Source organism: Triticum dicoccoides, chromosome 1A (assembly GCF_002162155.2).
Source record: "Triticum dicoccoides isolate Atlit2015 ecotype Zavitan chromosome 1A, WEW_v2.0, whole genome shotgun sequence".
Taxonomy (NCBI): domain Eukaryota; kingdom Viridiplantae; phylum Streptophyta; class Magnoliopsida; order Poales; family Poaceae; genus Triticum; species Triticum dicoccoides.
In genome coordinates, this window is record NC_041380.1 from 555,877,304 (window position 1) to 555,899,714 (window position 22,411).

Below are 22,411 nucleotides of genomic sequence, written 5' to 3' on the forward strand. Positions count from 1 at the left end.
CTTGCTCCTTCCCGGGTTGATTCCTTGGAATGTGCCGGTCTCTTGAAGCTCGTTGTCAGGGATCTGGAGTTTCTGGAGTACAGCGGAGGAGATCAGGTTCAAGCCGGCCTCGCCGTCAACTAGCATCTTAGTGACCTTGAGGTTGCGGATAGTTGGTGAAAGCAACATCGGCAAGTACCCGACCGTAGTTGTGCGATCAGGGTGGTCCTCAATATCAAATATGATAGGCGGATGATAGGCGTGCTGGACCATTTCAGAGGCTTGCGTGACTCGACAGGTGGTTCCGCCGCATTGACTTCCCGCACCCACTGCTTGAGTTGGCAGTGCGAAGTATGCAGAGAAGCACCGCCGTCAACGCACAAGACCTCTGTGGCTTTCTGGAACTCCTGCTCACTGGTCTCGACACCATCCATGTCTTCTTCGTCGTCATCATCTTCATCCTTGTCGCGGCCGCGGGGAGGTCTGTCTCCTTGCCGCTGCTTGGCCTTGCCGCGGCGTCCTCCCCGGCCGGCGCGCTTCTTGCCGGATTCTCCAGTGCCTCCTTGGGCCCTCTCCTTGTCGCGTCGCTCGTATTCAGCCTTTTGCTGCTGGACAAGCTGCTCGACCTTCTTGCAGCTCTGGAGGTCATGGCCCTTGATGCGGTGGATCTTGCAGTACTGCTTGTCGGTGCCGTCCTGCTTGTCGGCGACCGCCACAGTCTGGCAGTTGGTGCATGCGGCAATCTCCTTGCCGGAGCTACCAGCTTTGGCTTTCTTGGCGCCACCTTCATTGCCGGACTGCTCAATGACTAGCACATCTTTGCTTTTCTTCTTCCTGTTGTTCCACCGTCGGTTTTTCTTTGCCGGGGCAGCATCCTCGCTGTCAGATCCTCCTGCTCCTGTATTCTCTCCGAGGAGTTTCCTCCCTTCCTCAGCACATGCACACTTGTCGGCCAGGGCATACAACTCACTGACGTCTCTGATCTTGCACATCGCCATCTCCTCCCGCATCCTGCGGTTACGCACGTTCTGATGGAACGCGCTGATGACCGCGGCAGGTTGGACATCTGGGATGTTGTGCTGTACACGGCTGAATCTCTGAATGTACTTGCGCAGGGGCTCTCCTTCCTTCTGGGCGAGTAGATGAAGGTCACTCTCTTGGCCATGGGGTTTGTGGCCGCCTGTAAAGGCGCCGACAAACTGATGGCATAGGTCTGCCCAGGAGGATATGGAGTCGTCCGGCAAGTGCATGAGCCAGGACCTGACGTTGGGCTTGAGCACCAGCGGAAAGTAGTTTGCAAGGATCTTGTCGTCCCGCCCCCCGGCAGCCTGCACCGCGATGGTGTAGATGCTGAGGAACTTCGATGGATGCGACTTGCCGTCGTACTTCTCTAGTACGTCTGGCTTGAAATTCTTTGTGCTGGGCCACTGGACTTGCCGTAGCTCACGGGTAAACGCAGGGCAACCTACCGCGTACGGCAAGTTGCCTGGTTCCCCGGGCGCATGCATGTCGACAGAGGGCCCAGTGCGCAGGTCCGATTGACGTCGCGCTTCTCTTCGGCGCTTGATGCGAGTACGAGCGTCTTCTTGCTGTCGTTCGTGAAGAACTTGGCGCTGATCGCGACGAGCTCATGGATCTGATGACGCGGTGGAGTCGCTGTCGAGGTGGATCCGGCGAGTTGGTGATCTTGGCCTTCGGGGCGGAGAGTGCACAGTGGTTGCACCCCTACCGGTCTTGTCGCCACCGGCTCATGCCTGGCTGACTTGCCGCGGCTGCGGCGTTCTCGGCTGCCGTTGAGTGTCGCCGTTGGCGAAGCCGATGAGACTCTGAATGGTGGCCCTCCAGTCGTCGATCTTGTCTGCCGTTGGAGGGTAGTCCAGGAGCAGTTGAGCTCGCGCCAAAGCTTCTGTTGTAGTGGCGGGTGGCGGTGGCGAACGGTGCGAGGAGCGGGATATGCTCGGACTTCTAACTATGTTAGAAGGAGCAGTATCCCGTCCAGGCGACCGTGCCTCGCTCGTGCCAGCATGTTGGCGTGCATGCTGGTCTTGAGCACTCCGAGATCCACCAGCTCGATCTTGGTCCAGCAAACGCATGGTACCCTGAGTACCATGACGCTGCCGGTCCCGCGCCTCCTGAAATGGGCGCGGTGCATGTACGGACGCCGAGGTCTTGGAGTGCGCCCGGTCGTTGTGGGAGCCGGCTACGCCGCCAATGGGCAGCGCAGCCTTGTCCTTGGACCTGGCAGCACCGTGAGCTCCCTCGTCGACGCATGTTCTTCCGCCGGCGTCTGCCCCATCAGCCATTTGCTCCGGCGGTGGTGGGTTCGGCGTGGACGGAGCAGCCGCCTCCGAAGCCTTCTTCTTCGGCGGCATGTCAATGAAGATGATGAAGATCTAGCTCGTGTAAATGCCAGATCTGGTTCACACAACCTCGACGCCCCTACCTGGCGCGCCAAAGATGTCGGGGGGCTAATCCACGAGCACCTATGGGACCGGCGGACCGAGTCCCTTTCGGTTCGGCGGGGGCGAGGGTCGCACGAAGAGCGGATCGAGGCGAAGCACACGAGCAGTTTACCCAGGTTCGGGCCACACGGATGCGTAAAACCCTACTCCTGCTTTGTGGTTTGTATTGAGTTCTTGCTCAGGAGCGCGGAGTGCTATAGTACACCCCAGCAGCTAACGAGACCAAGCGTGAGTGTTCTCTTCCCCCCCCCCCTCTATGTTGCGCATGGGTCTCCTTTTATATGCTCAAGGGGTCACCGACAGGTGGCAACGTAGACAAGGGTAAAAATGGAAAGGTGCTGCGGTTGGTACAGCTACCTGCTATAGTGTATCATACCTAACCCTGATGGCAGGGGACAAGGGCATTAAATGCCCGTCTGCGTCGCCTAAATAGTGCAAAAGGGACCGTCAGGGACGCCACCGCTCGCCACGATGGCAATCTTGTCAGTGCCGCTTGCCACCGCGCACCGCTGGCTGCACAGCCTCCCGCCACGTACGCCTGGAAGGGTCCCAGAGCGACACGTTGGTGGATGTGCTGGAGCGCGGGCACAGAGTGGTGGCTTGCCGCGGCAAGCGCCTTGCCGCGGTCGTTGTCTTGTCGCATCCGGGAGCTTGTCGCTCACCGGGCCTTGACGGGACGCATGGCGCGTCGCGGCAAGTTCCTTGAGATGCCTTGGTTGGCCTTCCCGGCAAGCTCCTCTTGCCGGGGTCTTGTCTCCTTGGCTTGGATACTTTGTCCTTGAATGGCTCCAAAGGAACCACGGAGGACCTTGGCGGTCACCCGGCAAGCCTTGCCGCGGGATGCTGCGACTGCCCGCGCACAAGTTCGGGATACTAGAGTACCCCTACTCTAGTACACCGACAACCAGCAAAGCCACCCGAATGTGCTGACAAATCCCGATAGGAGCTGCACATATCTCGTTCTCAGGGCACACCAGATGAGACATCCTATGAGTAAAACCAAACCTCAAGTTTCCCTGAGGCGGCCCCGCAGTCTACTCGGTTCGGACCAACACTTAGACAAGCACTAGCCCGGGGGACTTAAAATAAAGATGACCCTCGGGTTGGCCGACCCAAGGGAAGGGTAGGTGGTGGTGAGGCAAATGGTAAAACCAAGGTTGGGCCTTGCTGGAGGAGTTTTATTCAAAGCGAACTGTCAAGGGGTCCCATAACACCAAACCGCGTAAGGAACGCAAAATCAAGGAACATAACACCAGTATGATGGAAACTAGGGCGGCAAGAGTGGAACAAAACACCAGGCATAAGGCCGAACCTTCCACCCTTTACCAAGTATATAGATGCATTCATTAAAACAAGAGATATTGTGATATCCCAACATAACCATGTTCCAACATGGAACAAACTTTATCTTCACCTGCAACTAGCAACGCTATAAGAGGGGCTGAGCAAAAGCGGTAACATAGCCAAACAATGGTTTGCTAGGAAAAGGTAGGTTAGAGGCTGACATGGCAATATGGGAGGCATGATATAGCAAGTGGTAGGTATCGCAGCATAGCAATAGAGCGAGCAACTAGCAAGCAAAGATAGAAGTGATTTCTAGGGTATGGTCATCTTGCCTGAGATCCCGCAAGGAAGAAGAACGAGTCCATGAAGAAGACAAACGGACGTAGTCGAACGGATCCTCACAAACACGGCGTTATCGGAACTAACCCGAAGAAGCAACACCGGAAAGAAGCAAACAACATAGTAAACAACCACCACATAAACATGGCATGATGCACAACCAACTATGATGCACGTCTGGTTTAATGAAGCATGGCATGGCAAAGTGCAACAAACAACACTACAAATTAAGTGGAGCTCAATATGCAACTCCGTTGCATATTGACGAAACACCACATTCAAGTTATTTAGTTTGATCTTGTTTATGTACCCAACAATATTAAATGTTGATTAACATGGCAAGAGGTGGAGCAAATGAAAACTACATATCTAGGCAAGTTTAAATGAGGCCGGAACAACAAACAACAAGTCCGGAAACTCCTCATGTGCATATCTTTGGTTATGGTATTGTTCTGCTCTAAAACATATTTTTAGAGTTGTTAAACATGCAAAATAAATCCACCATGTTAAACTAGGCATTTTTCTACCCCATTTACATATAAAGTTTGTTAGGTTTGGAGCTACGGTTATTTAGTTATGAAATAAAGCATTTTAACATGGCATGTAAGCAAATTAATGCAAACAGCAGTTTAAACATGGTTGAAAGTAGGATATTATGAAACTAGACACAATTTTAAGCACTTTCCATATATAAAGTTTTTACATAAGATGCACGGTTTGTGAGTTATGATATGCATGAACTAGAGGGGCTATTCTGCAAAACTGCCAAACTCCTAGATAATTAGTAAAACGCTCCGCGGAAAAAAACATGAGTCGGGCCGAAATCTAGCTGGCCCAACAGGGGCATACAGAGGGCGGGGGCTCACCCTGGGCCAAGGCCCGGTCGGTGAAGCAGGGCAGGCCGGATGCTGGAGCTGGGCCTCGCGCGGGCGCGGCCCACGCAGTTACTGGCTCGTCCTACTCCTCGATCCCGCCTGGATCGAGCGAAGCAGAGGCGGCGGCGCTGATCCAGCAAGGCGGGACGCCAGCGGATGGCGGGGATGGGGCGGATCCGGTCGGAGGCTGCCGGAGCCAGCCGATCTCCGGTGCAGGTCGGCGCGGAGAGGTCACCGGCGGCGAGCGGTGAGCACCCATGGTGGGGCTAGGGTTTCCTGGAAACTACAGAGAGAGAGAGGGAGCTCGTGAGAAAGAGGGAGCAGCGAGGGAAGCAAGGCAGGGCGGCGGCGCTGACGACCTGGAGCGGCGGGGACGGGGAGGCAGCGCGCTCCGGCGAGGGAGGGCGAGGCGTGACGGAGCGGACGTCGGGGTCGCGGTGAGGAGGCTCGGGCGGAGGAGCTCGCGAGCCAGGCGCGAGCGTGCTCGCGGGATCGGTCGAACGGCGGCGCGCATGGGCTCGAGCGGGCTTCCCAGGGCCCGATCTGGGACCTGGCGGGCCCGTGGCGGTGGGAGGTCAGCCGGGACGCGTGGCGCCATCCCGTTGGTTGCGGCCGACTGCGCTGTGGCGACTGGCCACTAGGAGCACGCCACGTGGCGATGAAGGGGTGGCCAGCGCCGGAAATTGAGGTGGGAGGCGGCGGCTGCGGATTGGGGCGTGGATTTAGAGGAAGATGCGATGGCTGGAGGTGGGAGGAGGCTAGGGGGTAGGTTTAGGGGCTAGGGATGCCCAAAATGGCAAGGGTGGCTTCTTAAATAGGAAGGGGCTAGGGTTTAGGTGGGTTTTGGGGGTTTTCGGACCCTCGGATCACAATCAAATGGCTCCGGTCGGAGGGGGTTTAGGTGGGCTGCAGGTGGGCTGTGAAGAAGGGCTTGGAATGAGAGGAGAGAAGAGAAGTGCAGCCCGACAAGGTTTTCGGAGACCAAAAACGTCCGACATATGACCGGCTATAATGCCGCTATAAGTTTAACTGTTGGGCTATCAAACGAGCTTCGAATGCGATGAAACTTGGCAGGCGGCCTACCTACAACATAACAAGACCACACGACAACTCTCATCCCATTCCGAGAACATTTTCTAGCCACTTATAAAATAATATTTTGGGCGTGCCTCGGGCGCGCGCAAGTGTGTCTGGGCTCAGAACGGACAACGGACGGAACCGGGGGATCCCGGACGGATGCAACTTTTTTTTAAACATGATGATGCAATGCGGATGATGACATGCCAAGAATGCAACATGCAAACAAATGACATGGCAAAGACAACGAATAACTGGAAGACACCTGGCGCATCGGTCTCGGGGCGTCACATCAATAGTCACCTACTATGTGTTATGATCCGCCAACCCCGAAGTGATAATAACCGGGACCACTCCCGATGATGACAATAGTTTGAGGAGTTCATGTATTCACTATGTGTTAATCCTTTGGTCCGGTACTCTATTAAAAGGAGGTGGTCAGCGTTCTGGGAACGGGGGTCCCCAGACTTGCCTGCCTGCGGCACACGGCGTGGCTCTGCTAGCAGGCCCATACGGCCCAACTTCATAAACCAGGAATCAAGACCCTCGCGAGGGGCCAGGCCTCACGAGGCGGACGACACAAGACCTCTTCAGGCCTCACCAGGCTGGCTCGTGAGGGGCGGAGAGTTCAAGGCCAGGCAAACCTCGCGAGGTTCTCGTGACGTGAGCCATGACGATCGAGACCAGGCGGGCGCCAGTGCGCGCAACGTCCTTGTTTCCTCTTTGGTGTTAAGGGGGAAAGCGCAGGCGTGGAGTACCGAGGCATCAAGCAAAGGTTTCCATATTGGTGCAGCGTGACCAAGACCAGAAGGACGGCAAGACGGAGGTCACCGTGGAGCCCAGGACGGCATCACCACCAGAGCCTTTTGCAGGCGAAGACCACTTTTGTCAGGATAGCTTGTACTAGTTGTCCCCTTTCAAATTGGCCGTTGTTGGTCCCTTCTCGCTCAATATTTGAGGAGAGGACTAGGGCCTCTATAGAGCTAGCCACCACCATAGCTGGGGGACGGGCAGATCACGATCGAGGCAGATCGACCTCACCTCAGCCTAGAGCCACCACATCTTGGCAACACATCCACCAAGCACAAGAACACCTCAACCTCAGGAGGCTGTTCTTCCCCTTGTACTATTCATCATCAGCCCAAGGGGCAATCCACCACCACCACACTGGAGTAGGGTATTACACCACAACGGTGGCTCGAACCAGTATAAATCTTGTGTCTTTGTGTTGTGAGTTCGTCGAGCTAGCTCGTAAGTTCTTAGCCTAGTCAGGACGCGGATCGGTAGGGGGGAAATCTTCGCGCGCACCCCAGAGTTCGAACCTTAAGGGTTTTGCTGGAACCCGTAATCCAACATTTGGCACGCCAGGTAGGGCTGCGCCGAAGCTTCCTTTCCGCCACTCTGTGTCATGTCGCTTCATCGTCTCCATGGCGGACGCACGCCGCGTCCGCACCGAGCGCAGGGCTGCCCTCGCCACCCGCGTTGCTCGGACAGCCCCTGTTGGTGGGCCACCCTGTCGCTCCCCTTCGCCTGCCGCCAACACCGCCACCGGCCCGGCGGGGAACGAGCAGCAAGCATCCTCGTTGCACCACTCGGTGCGGCGGGATGGCCGCCCCGCCACTCCATCGCTAACTCCCGTCTCACACTCGTCGCATTCCCGCGGACGCACGGGCCGCGCTCCTCATGGCGCACGAGCTCCTGCGCTACCGTCCGGTCGACGACCTCTACAAGGACTGGCTCGACCACATCGCCGAGCTCGTCCATGCCGCAGGGGGCTCCCCTGCGTTGTCCCACTCTCTACCTCGCCCTCCGCCAGCCACGGGTGACGCGGCTCACGAAGCACCTCCGCCACCTCTACACCAAGACGGCGCCCTGGCGCCAAGGCACGCGGTGATACGTCTCAAACATATCTACTTTTACAAACACTTTTTCCCTTGTTTTGGACTCTAACTTGCATGATTTGAATGGAACTAACCCGGACTGACGCTGTTTTCAGCAGAACTACCATGGTGTTATTTATGTGCAAGAGCAAACGTTCTCGGAATGACCTGAAACTTCACGGAGACACTTTTTCAGAAATTAAGAAAAATACCTGCCAAAGATGAAGGCCAGGGGGCCCACCACCTTGCCACGAGGGTGGGGGGCGCACCTGCCCCCCTAGGGCGCGCCCCCTACCTCGTGGGCCCCCTGTTGCCTCTCCGACTCCAACTCCACCTCCATATATTGAGTTTCGGGGAGAAAAAAATCAAGGAGAAGAAATAATCGCGTTTTACAATACGAAGCCGCCGCCAAGCCATAAAACCTCTCGGGAGGGCTGACCTGGAGTCCGTTCGGGGCTCCGGGGAGGGGAATTCATCGCCATCGTCATCATCAACCATCCTCCATCACCAATTTCATGATGCTCACCGCCGTGCGTGAGTAATTCCATCGTAGGCTTGCTGGACGGTGATGGGTTGGATGGATCTATCATGTAATCGAGTTAGTTTTGTTAGGGTTTGATCCCTAGTGTCCACTATGTTCTGAGATTGATGTTGCTATGACTTTGCTATGCTTAATTCTTGTCACTAGGGCCCGAGTGCCATGATTTGAGATCTGAACCTATTATGTTTTCATCAATATATGAGTGTTCTTGATCCTATCTTGCAAGTCTATAGTCACCTATTATGTGTTATGATCCGTTAACCCCGAAGTGACAATAATCAGGATACTTACCGGTGATGACCGTAGTTTGAGGAGTTCATGTATTCACTATGTGTTAATGCTTTGTTCCGGTTCTCTATTAAAAGGAGGCCTTAATATCCCTTAGTTTCCGTAAGGACCCCGCTGCCACGGGAGGGTAGGACAAAAGATGTCATGCAAGTTCTTTTCCATAAGCACGTATGACTATGTTCAGAATACATGCCTACATTATATCAATGAACTGGAACTAGTTCTGTGTCACCCTAGGTTATGACTGTTACATGATGTACCACATCCAGCATAATTCTCTATCACCGATCCATTGCCTACGAGCTTTCCATATATTGCTCTTCGCTTATTTACTTTTCCGTTGCTATTTCTATCATCACTACAAAATACAAAAAACATTGCTTTTACTACTGTTACCTTTTGCTACCGTTATCACCACTATCATATTACTTTGCTACTAAACACTTTGCTGCAGATATTAAGTTTCCAGGTGTGGTTGAATTGACAACTCAGCTGCTAATACTTGAGAATATTCTTTGGCTCCCCTTGTATCGAACCAATAAATTTGGGTTGAATACTCTACCCTCGAAAACTGTTGCGATCCCCTATACTTGTGGGTTATCAAGACTATTTTCTAGCGCCATTGCCGGGGAGCATAGCTCTATTCTTTGAGTCACTTGGGATATATATCCGCTTATCATTATGAAGAACTTGAGAGATCCAAAAACCAAGATCTATCCCTCAACAACGAGGGGAGGTAAGGAACTGCCATCTAGCTCTGCACTTGATTCACCTTCTGTTTTGAGTAAGCTTGAGACACCTACACTTGCTTCTGCTATTTGTTCTGATATGTCGCATGTTATTGATGATGCCACTTCTACTATGCATGATATTTATGATGAAACTACCTCTATGCCTGATACTACTATGCCACTTAGTGATTTTCTTGATGAACAACTTGCTAGGGCTAGAGAAATTGCAAATATTGAATCTGATGATACTAATGAAAGTGATGATGAAGAACCACTTGCTATTCCTAAGGGTTATGTATTTGATCAAGAAGCTTCTTTAGCCATTTTAGCTTGCAGAAATAGAACTGAACTTAAAAGATTATTAGCTAAATTGAGTAAGCAATATTTAAATGCTAGCATGAAACCTGACCCTGCTTTTGCTACTTCACCTATCTTTGTTACTGATAAGGATTATGAATTCTTTGTTGATCCTGATATAATTACTTTGGTTGAATCTGATCCTTTTCATGGTTATGAATCTGAAAATGTTGTGGCACATCTTACTAAATTAAATGATATAGCCACCCTGTTCACTAAAGATGAGAGAACTCGCTATTTTTATATCCTTAAAATATTTCCGTTCTCATTAAAGGGTGATGCTAAGATATGGTTTAATTCTCTTGATCCTGGTTGTGTGCGTAGTCCCTAGGATATGATTTATTACTTCTTTGCTAAATATTTCCCTGCTCATAAGAAACAAGCTGCTTTAAGGGATATATATAATTTTGTGCAAATTGAAGAAGAGAGTCTCCCACAAGCTTGGGGGAGGCTTCTCCAATTACTTAATGCTTTGCCTGATCATCCTCTTAAGAAAAATGAAATACTTGATATCTTTTATAATGGACTAACCGATGCCTCCAGAGATTACCTGGATACTTGTGTTGGTTCTGTTTTCAGGGAAAGGACACCGGATGAAGCTGAAATTCTATTGAATAATATGTTGACAAATGAAAATAATTGGACACCTCCGGAGCCAATTCCTGAGCCAATTACTAAACCAACTCCAAAGAAGAGGGGTATTCTATTTCTCAGTCCTGAAGATATGCAAGAGGCAAAGACATCTACGAAAGAAAAGGGCATTAAAGCTGAAGATGTTAAGAATTTACCTCCTATTGAAGAAATACATGGTCTTAATTTACCGCCTGTTGAAGAAACACGTAATCTTAATCCTTTACCTATTGAAGAAACTCATGGTCTTGATAACCCGACACAGGTAGTAAAGGTAAATTCTCTCTATAGATATGATAAAGATGTAATCCCATTTACTAAAATTGCTAGCCCATGTTTAGATGAGTTTGATAGATTTATGGCTAAGAAAGAAGATTTTAATGCTTATTTTGGTAGACAATTGAAATACAATTCAAATATGCTTGGACACTTGGGTGATTATATGGATAATGTTAAAGGTGAACTTAAACTTATTAGTAAACATGCTTCTATGGTCACCACTCAAGTAGAACAAGTACTTAAAGCTCAAAATGATTTGCTCAATGAATTGAATAATAAGAATAACGATTATGCTGTTAGAGTGGCTACTAGAACTGGTAGAATGACTCAGGAACCTTTGTATCCTGAAGGCCACCCTAAGAGAATTGAGCAAGATTCTCAGAGAAATAATATAGATGAATCTAGTTCTTCTAAAAAGAAGAAAAAGAAAAATGATAGGACTTTGCATGCTTCTAGTGAACCTATTGTTGAACCACCTGAGAATCCAAATAATATTTCTATTTCTGATGCTGAAACTCAATCTGGTAATGAACCTGAAACTAGCGGTAATACCAATAATAATGTTCATGATGATGCTCAACCTAGTAATGATAATGATGTAGAAATTGAACCTGTTGTTGATCTTGATAACCCACAATCAAAGAATCAACGTCATGATAAGAACGACTTTGTTGCTAGGAAACATGGTAAAGAAAGAGAGCCTTGGGTTCAGAAACCCGTGCCTTTTCCTCCCAAACCATCCAAGAAAAAGGATGATGAGGATTTTGAGCGCTTTGCTGAAATGATTAGACCTATCTTTTTGTGTATGCGATTAACTGATATGCTCAAAACCAATCCTTATGCTAAGTACATGAAAGATATAATTACAAATAAAAGGAAGATACCGGAAGCTGAAATTTCCACCATGCTTGCTAATTGTACTTTTAAGGGTGGAATACCAAAGAAACTTGGAGACCAAGGAGTACCCACTATACCATGCTCCATTAAAAGAAACTATGTTAAAACTGCTTTACGTGATCTTGGAGCCGGTGTTAGTGTTATGCCTCTCTCTTTATATCTTAGACTTGATTTGAATAAGTTGACACCTACTGAAATATCTTTGCAAATGGCTGATAAATCAACTGCTATACCTGTCAGTATTTGTGAGGATGTGCCTGTTGTAGTTGCAAATGTTACTATTTTAACGGACTTTGTTATTCTTGATATTCCCGAGGACGATAGTATGTCTATTATTCTTGGAACACCCTTTTCGAATACTGCAGGGGCTGTTATTGATTGCACTAAAGGCAATGTCACTTTTCATGTTAATGGTAATGAGCACACGGTACACTTTCCAAGGAAACAACCTCAAGTTCATAGTATCAACTCTATTGGAAAAATTCCATCGATTATATTTGGAGGTTTTGAATTTCCTCTTCCTACTGTCAAGAAGAAATATGATATTCTTATTATTGGGGATGTGCATATCCCTGTTGAGGTAACATAGTGTTATTCGAAATTTCTCCGGTTCCATGTTATTCAGAATGAGTTCGTTAACAAGACTTGATCAACCTTGTTAGTGGATTCCTTTTGATGATCATGAGATGGATGAAACTAGAAGGCACAACCTTCTGTACCCCACTTTTACTTTCTGTTATGTATATTAATAAAATAAAAATAAATATTTTCTGTTTGTTATCTGATTATCCATGCAATATAAAAATTCCTCAAAAATAAAAGTTCTCCAAATGCCCTGAAAATTAAATATGATTTTTTCTAGAATATTTGAGGATTTATGGAACTGAGAACACACCAGGGGGGCCAACCACCTGCCCACGAGGGTGGAGGGTGCGCCTACCCCTCTAGGGCGCGCCCCCTGCCTCGTGGGCCCACGGTGGCCCTCCTCCACTTATCCTTTCACCCATACACTCCTTCTTCCTCCCCCAAACACGAATATCCAGCTCAAACCCGAGTCCAAGCTCATTTTGCTGCCATTTTCGATCTCCTTGCTCAAAGCACATCTCACAAAACTGCTTGGGGAGATTGCTCCTTGGTATGTGACTCCTCCATTAGTCCAATTAATTTTTGTTCTAGTGATTTATTCATTGCAAATTTTTGCTACTTAGGTGACCCTGTTCTTGAGCTTGCATGTAAAATTTATATGGTCAAAAGTAGTTTTGATGCATGATATAGGCCCTAGGCACTTGTAGGAGTAGTTGCTATCAATATTATTGAGTTTGGTTTACTTTTATTTTGAAGTTACTAAAAATTTCAGAATTTTTCAGAAAATGATGAGGAGACTATTGAGGGGCTCATTGAGCCAAAGCTCGAAGGAAAAGGCACCAAAGCCTAAGTATAATTTGCCGCGCACTGCGGAGGTTCGGGCGTGTGAATGGCCCTCCGATGATTTCTTGAGAGCAGTCGGTATTTATGAAGATTTTCATGAACTGGCTAAAAATGCAGGCCTCGCCACTTTCCTCCACGACCAATGCGATCAGTATCTCTTACTCACAAATACCTTTGTGCAAAACTTTCATTTCCATTCTGGGAACTCGCCACCTATGGTGGAGTTTCATTTATATGATGAACATAAGGAGAAGTCACTTTATGATTTTTGTCGGATTTGTTTAGTACCTTTTGACGGCAAGACAGAAGAACCACATCATGATGATGTGGAGGGGTTTATTGATACTATCACTGTAGGGGAAACAAGGAAGGTTTCTGATGCACGAATCACTAGCATACATTTCTCTGTTTTACGTAACTTTGCATTATTTGCTAGTCGTTGCTTAATTAGACGCGGAAACTGTGGAAACCTTAGTATCCCTGATATTATTATTTTGCTCTATGGTTTATACAGTGATAACACTTTTAGTATGGGCGGCATTATTGCCAAACGGTTAAGTCTGAACCGTACCAAGGGCCCCATCTTTGGAGGCATCTATGCTTCACGCCTAGCTGCACATTTTAACATACCTATTAGGCATTATGAGAAGGAAGAAAAAGTGTTGCCTCATGTTTATTTAGATTATAAAAGTATGGTGTCACATGATTTCATTGTTAAGAATAGGGAAGGGGTGCTTAAATATCAATTGTTCTTTAATAAACATCATCCTGAGACTATTACCCTGCCTACTCCTTCTTTGTTTGATTTATCTGTAGGAACGTACCTTGTTCCGTTGACGGCTATTCACGCCTACCGGAATCCTGCACCAGCCGAGGAGCCAAAGCCTGAACCACAAGTTGATCCTGCACGACAGTCTAATTACCAGTGGGATCCGGAGATGATTGTCAGCCAGTGGCAATCAGAGCCTTCCTCTTCTTCATCTCAGTACGACCCCAACAACTACTATTATGGATATCTACCAGGGCAGCCGTGGCCATAGACCAACTTAGGTCAACACTACAAAAAAATACACTTCCGATATGATACGTGTTTGTCATAGTAGGTCGCATTTTTTGTCATGCATGTACATCCATGACAAATTTATGACAGAATTAAGATAGTCATACATGTGCTGTCGTAGAAGTGTTCCATGACATCACCAAAATTATCATCACGGAAGTGTCCACTTCCATGACGATAAATCGCGCGTCACAGAAGTGCTTTCGTCAAGGGTGACCGACACGTGGCATCCACCGTAACGGAACGCCATTAAGCTATCGGGTCGGGTTTTGGATCCGATAACCCGTTAACAGCCCCGGTCAATGGGGATTTTCCACGTGTAAAATCATCATTGGCTGGAGGAAACACGTGTCGGCTCATCGTTGGGACAGATGTCATCCACTCATTGGACAGAAGGCGCCTATGATACGTCGACACGTGGCACGGCCCAACAGAGGCCCATTCCTATGAAAAGGCCGGCCCGTTTGACTTGGTCAAAAGGTGGCGGGCTGGCCCATGGAAAGCCTGTTAACGGCCTGTTCGCATATAGCCCATTTACAGCCCGCTAACCCAGGGCCCGTTACGCCCTATCCGAATTAGGCCCAGTAGCGTCATCTGGGCCATCCAATATGATTCTAGCCCGTTTTCACTTCTGGCCCATGTATGGCCCATGATGTCTTTCGGTCCATATGAGGCCCTATGTAACTCTTGGCCTATTAACGGCCCGTGGTGAAATTGGCCCGTAATGAATAGTGTATCACTTTACACCCATTAACGGCCCGTGGTGAAACTGGCCCGTAATGAACAATGTATCACTTTATACCCATTAACGACCCGTTATTCCGTTGGGCCGTTTCCAGCCCATGTTATCTTTCGGCCTTCTCAGAGCCCATTTATTCTTGGGCTCATTTCCAGCATTCGTTTACTTACGGCCCATTACTGTCATTTTCTGCTTGTGGGCCAAATTCAGCCCGTGGTTACAGTCGGCCCGCTTGTGGTCCGTTAATACGTTGGGCCGTTTTCATAGCGTCATCAAATACGGCCTATTAAAGATGGCATGTTATGGTCGGCACATGAACGGACGATTCCAACTCTAGCCCGTTTACGGCCATAATGCGGCCTGTTATTGGCCCATGTTTGGCCAATCGATCATACGGCCCGTATAAGGCCCATTGATGATACGGCCCGTAGAAGGCCCATTGTTTCTACGGCCCGTAGAAGGCCTACTATTTCTATGGCCCGTAGAAGGCCCACTATTTCTATGGCCCGTACGAGGCCCAGTGTCCATACTGCACTAACTACAAGCAAGCAAATAAACAAGAAAACAAGGAAGTAAATAAGCAAGCAACTTATGCTAGGCTATCACGGCTATTACACATATTACATCCACTGGGCATCAAAGTTCGCCACCAGTGCAAATATAGGGAACAAAGTAGCATATAAACGCCGCAGCAAAACAAGTCCAGAACTGAAACCACTTCAGAAGAGTTCAAGAAACAATATCCTGGGTACCCATAATGCTGGCAATATGCTTAGCAAGCTTATTAACTTTCTCTTGTTTGGCGCTTAAATCCTCCAGCGTTTGCTGTTGCACAAGAAAGTACGCATCTGAATTCTACAGGGACTTCCTCAGTCCTTCGGCTTCTTGCCGCAACACAGCTGACTGATGCCTTTCAGCTTGTAGCTGAGACTGAAGAAGCTGAAGTGATTCAGGCAGCGAGTTCGAAGAGCTTGTGCCAGCGGTACTGGCCAGTAACTCGAACACTACATCAACGCAGGACTGTGGGGTTTTCTCACTGTCTACAAGATCGTTTTTATCACCTTTCTTAGACCAACATGGTTGTCTCACTATCTTGAACCTTATCTGCATTACTTCTCTACCATTGCATAGTGGGGTGCTCTTCTCCAATATTCTGTTTGCATACTACAAGAGAAACAAGCAGACACATCACAGGTTTAGCTTGTAGTATACGAAACTCATTTTGGTAAACCGGTTCAGTAGTAAGGTGGACAGGATAACAGCATGAAACAAACATATATCTATGTACTATGGTCACTGTATTGTCCATATCATTCTAGTTTATGTTCCCTAATCAAGATAGAGACACGGTTTAACTCATATATTTTTAAGACGCAGCAGCATAGACAGAATATAGTGTGAGAAACTACACAACATTGGCAGCACTTGTAATGTGCATCACATGAGAACATAACTGTTTATACAACTTAAACTAAAATCAACATAGAGCAAGAAGTTAGAAAGCAATCCAATTAAAGAAATAGGTTTAAAACATACCTGTTGCGCCATTGGAGTTTCAATTGGATCCTTCAAATTCGAAAGTAGTTGGTATGAGTAAATACAGTGATGCAACAGCAAAGGAGTATGGACCATAGCTACGGAATCTGACCTGAGAACAATTGCTCTTCTGCTTTAAACATGGAGTTTTGGGTTAGCTGTGGTGGTCTTCGTGCTTTGGGCACTGCAATAGCTTTACAAACTGCTTGTGTGGGGGTACTCTATGGTGGACATGGTGCTTTGTCAACTATAAGTGGGTTACTATCCGCTAGGGTTGCGATTAGATGGGTTGTAGTTGGTTCTCTGCCCAACGGTGTAAGTGTGCAATCTGGAAGAGTCTCGATTATGTGTGGTGGGGCTAGTTTGTGGGCCAGTACAACCATGGTTCTATCTGCATCGATGGGTAGCACTGTCTTTTGTGAAGAATGGGTTTTTGCTCCCTTAGATACTGCCATCACCCCCTCCAATTCAAATGGCTGATAAACAAGAAAAGAAATTGAACGTACAGACATTGTATGATAGACAGATGTGGTAATTCACTTATATGTTGTCTAACCAAACAGGACAGCATGACACAATTTCACATATATGATGCCTAACTAAACAGGATAGCATGACACAGTTGCAGATATATGATGGATAACTTAAGAGGATATAATGGCATAATTCAACATATGATGAGTACCTAAACAGGATGACATGACAAAACTATATGATGTCTTTCTAAAATAGGTTGGGATGAAATAATTCACATACATGTTGTCTAAGTATACAGGATGGCATGATATAATTGACATATTGATTCATATACTAAGCAGCTGGCACTCGCATGTATGATCTCTAAACTAAGCAGATAGAATTCAATATTGTGCATATGATGTCTAAACTAAGCAATGCAAGACACCATATGCATCATATGAGAAATATAAACATTGCAACTTAGAGCATACACCTCAGGTGGGATATAGGACTGGTCATCTGTCTCTGAATCCTCCTCTGAGGAGCTCCTTGTAACCATCGAGATATATGCTTCAACAGGTACCATTGCCTGCTCTGAAGAACTTGTTTTCACTCCAGATTTTTCCATAACCAGCTCAAATGGCTGATGCACATGAAGAGTAGTTCAATATACATAGATTGTCGCAAATGGAATACGTAATGAAAAAAAAGATGGCATGAGATAATTCACATATATGATGCCTGGCTCCATGGCGGTGCATAATTCACATATATGATAACTGGCTGAAAAACATGGCATTGCATAATTCACATATCTGATATAGAAAGCAAACAGGAGGCATTCACACAAAGCATGTCTAATCTAAGTAGATGGCATGGCAATGCAACACACCATATGCATGATATGAGCAATATAACCCAGCCAAGTTAGAGCATGCACCTCGGGGGGAATACGACTGATCATCTCTCTCTGAATCCTCCTCTGAGGAGCTATCTGTAACCAGCAAGAAATCTGCATCGACAGGTAGCACTGACTGCTTAGAAGACCTTGTTTTCACTCCAGATTTTCCCATGACCGACTCAAATGGCTGATGCACAGGAAGAGTAGATGAATGTATAAACATTGTTGACAAATGGAATACATTATGGAAAAATATGGCACGATACAATTCACATATACGATGGCTAGCTAAACGGGATGGCATTGCATGATTCACGTATATCATGCCTGGCTAAAGAAGATGGCATTGCATAATTCCCATATACTCCCTCCGTTCCTAAATATTTGTCTTTTTAGAGATTTCAAATGGACTACCACATACGAATGTATATAGACATATTTTAGAGTGTAGATTCACTCATTTTGTTTCGTATGTAGTCACTTGTTGAAATCTCTAAAAGGACAAATATTTAGGAATGGTGGGAGTATGATATAGAAACCAAACGGGTGGCATTCACATAAAGCAAATCTAAACTAAGTTGATGACATATAAGATGTATAATGTAATCAATGCAAGGCGCCATATGCATGATATGACCAACATCAGCATGCCAGGTTAGAGCAAACACCTCAGGTGGTAAATAGGCGTGGTCGGATCCTTCTGAATCTCCATCTGAATAGTTATCTTCCTCTGGAATACAATCTGGAAATGCAGGAGGGGGGGGCACTTCGCCCACCATGGAGCGGCATCTGCATGACATTATATTCGGACGCAAGGATCTTCTCTTTTTCTCTACATGTTCAGTAGGATTGTGTACAATATCTGACATGCATAATAAAAAAATAGTTAGATTTTGTAAGGCCTAAGGGGTGCATGCAAAAATCAAGACTGATGGTAGCAAACGAGTGGATGGATCCAAAACTAATGATAGCAGGTAGATTATAGCTTCAGTTTAAAAAGATAGACAATGGATCATCTATTGTTTGTTGCCCACCCAACATGAACCACATAGAAGACCCCAGATGAACCAGATAGTAGACAGATACTATTTGTTGATGGCTCGATATGAGACCCATGGGCAATTCAAAACTCAAGATTGAACGATAAAGTAGCAGGTAATAATAACCGATGTATAACGTAAGCAAACACGAAAGACTGCAACCTCTCTTCCGGAACTGTGTAGTCCTTAGGTTCATCTGCTCAGGCGATGATGGTAATGCAGTTGGCGTGGCTGCCGGCAACGGGGAAGATGATCTGAGGCGGCGAAAGGAAGTCTGCAGGGGGATCTCTGCTGTAGTGAACGCTTCTGTCGATGGTGCACCTCAGGTGGGGTGGATGACGGCACGGCAGGAGCAGGACATAACACAAAGAGTTTTCTTTGACGCCTATCTGAAAATGAAGTAAATCTATAAGGGCTCCTTAGAATTGGAGGATTCTATAAACGCAGGGACAGTGTCGGGGATATACCCCGCGGTATGACCCGGCCAGATGTATAACCCGACCGGACTTGGCGACTCACTAATGACCCGCCCTGACTAGATGACTCACTAAGTGACCCGCCCGAGCCTAGCGAATTATGGGTGACCTGGCAAGCGGATCAAAGGAGCGACAAGACCCGGGGGCCCAAGAGGCTCAAGGCCCAGAAGGCCGGCTACGTTATGGTAGGCCGGCTTAAGAGGAAAGGCATGAGGAATATCTCCTTTATGAGGAAGCAAGACCCGGACTTGTAATCAACTTGTAAGAGAAGATAGACTAATCCTAGTCCTACTAGGACTCCACATGTAACCCGCCCCTCTAACTTATATAAGGAGGGGCAGGGCTCCCCAAAGAGGGACAATCAACAAGAAACAATATCTAGGGCTAGACACCAAGAGGAGAGCCGGCTGCAGCGACTTCCTCATAATCATAATGAGACCTAGCCACAAACAACATGTAGGGTTATTACCGGATGATGTTTCCCGGGGCCCGAAGCTGTCTAAATCCTCGTCTTGTGTGTTGCATCTCTCGATTCCGCTCAACCCCTTCAAGCTACCACATAGATGCGTTGGCCTCGCGACTAAGTCCTTACACTAGGACATCTGCCATGACAATTCCACGACAGACAGGAAAAACACAGGAATAGGATAGGAATGCACGTGCAAAACAGAGCATTTGGAAACATAGGGTTTCAGTCAACCTGGGTGTTTGGCTCACATGAATTGGAAGAACAGAGGAATGGAGAAACAAAGTGATGCGACGAGTGTACAACCTCTTTGGCATAGCCTTGTGGACCTCAGCATCATTGGGTTGGACGTGGAGGATGGTGATGATGCTGGTGTGACTGTCGGAGGCGGGGAAGAAGATCTGAGGCCTCTGGAAACGGCTCCGAGGGTACTGCTCCGCTGTGATGGACGGTTCCGTCATTGGAGCAGCTCCGCTAAGGTGTACGGCGACGAGGCTGAAGCATGACAAGACAGACAACGTTAATCTGAAGTGGGACCCTAATATCATCTGCAATAGATGATGTAAAATACATCACCAAAAAGTGCTAGATGTAAGACGCATTAGCCGTGCCACGGCCGCTCCAACAGATGTTATAAGTGTTGTTCACTCTGAATTTAACTGAAGAAAATGAACTTCATAGTCGAAACTGAATTTTACTGTCAAAACTGATTGAACTAGTAACAGAGCATTGCAATAGATGTTTAGGGCATTCGAGCACTAGTAGCAGAGAAGCAGTGATCTAAATCAGCAGACGCTCGAGCAGGGAACACACTAGCAGAGAGCAAGTCGTGCAGTAGAACCACGAGTGAGTGCTAAAGCAGCAACTCCTGTAGCTGCCGAAGGTCGTGCAGCAGCAGCGCAAGCGAGAGCAAGAGCAGAGCAGCAGCACGAACGAAAGCAGGAGTAGTGCAGCAGCACGACCGACAGCAAGAACAGAGCCGCAGCGTGAGCGAGAGCCGGAGCAGCTGCAGCTAGTGCCGTTGTGGAAGTCGCCGCCAAGGAAGCAACGACATGGGGGAGAGACGCCGTGGATGATGTGGCCGGCGACGGCGCCGTCGATGGAGACACGCCATGTCTGCTCGGTATCGAGCACCGGCAGCCTCGTGAGATCGAATAAAAGATAAAATGCAGCGGTGAGTGCAGAACCTCCTTGGTGGCGCCGAGTTGGCCTCGGCTTCATCGGAGGAATTGGTGAGGGTGTTGCGGTTCCGGTGGGGCAGGTCAAGACGGTGCTGTGGGGATTGAGGTGGCGCGATAGACGAGGCGAATGTCGGGGCAGCTCCTTGGAGGTGGAGGATGGGGCGGCTGATCCGGTGAGACGACGAGATCGACAATGGATCCTCATCCGGTGCGGTGGATGAGGGACGGTGAGCTGTTGCGGTGGACGATGTAGTCCGGGAAGAGTCTCCGGCTGGGCGGCGGTCGTGAGGCCGACGGAGGAGCGTGGGGTTTCGCGGGTTTTGGCGGCCTCGGTGTATGAATGGGGGGCGAAGGGGGAGGGGGGAGCCAAGCTTAGGGACGCGCTTGTCTGAAATGTAGGGTAAGTTACCAGCGTACCCCCACCGGTTTTGACACAGCAACATGGAGCTTCATTTCCGATTGAGGGGTAGAAGGGGGATTTCGCGTGTCTGGGCTGCGGGAGCGATTTTGGATGAGGAGGGAGTTCTCGCGCGCGTCCAAATTTCGGGATAACAAGGCGCGGCGCGGGTAGAAGAAGCGGGAGTTTCAAAGCAGGTGAGACAAAAGATACTCGAGCTTGAAAATTTCGGGATAACAAGCTGCGGATTCCTTGTACGGCAGAACAAACTTAACGTGTAAAAAAACAATTCATACAAGACACAAGAGAGTCATGTCACCTTTTACTATATTGCTATAGATGCCATTGAAAGAACTACAAGAAAAATGTAAAAAAAATCGGGAGAACAAGATTACCCTGCACAGTACCAAATCGATTCGCACTTCCCTCAACAACAACAAAAAACAAATCAATTCCCACCAAAGAAAGAGTAATGTCCCTTTTTATATGATTACAGATGCCATGATCTCGAATTTCAATTTTTGAATCCACGTTATGTTGAATTCGAATATATCGTTAGGTGACCTTGCGATTTATAATTGATGTAGTCGTACATTTTGATCTTCCATCATATATGAACATTTTACTCCACCATGTGAACATATATATTGTCGTCTACCATATGGACTAAATTTGAATCAATTTTCCTTATTTGAATATGATTGTTGTCAAGTTATACAATAATTTAAATATTATCTTGATAACAAAAAACATACATATAGCAGTAATCATATTTCACTGTGAACTACATGTACCATACGCCCTCCAATTCAAATATTTGTATCCATTTTATGTTTAATTCAAATCATAGTACATTATTGGTCTAGGTAGAGAGTTGTTTGGGATAATCTAAACCCTGTTTTCATACGTATAATTTTTGGCTGAATTGGGACAAGTTTTGGTATAAGCCTCTTGCAAAACCGGAGATTCTCTCAACAAGCCTCGTGGTTTCGAGAGGGAACGTGTCACCTTTGTGTGCGAAACGATATACGCTGCCTCCCCCCTGATTTTATTTATAGAGGCAACATGGAACTATATGAGTGCCCTGTTAAATTTTGGAATTATTTCAG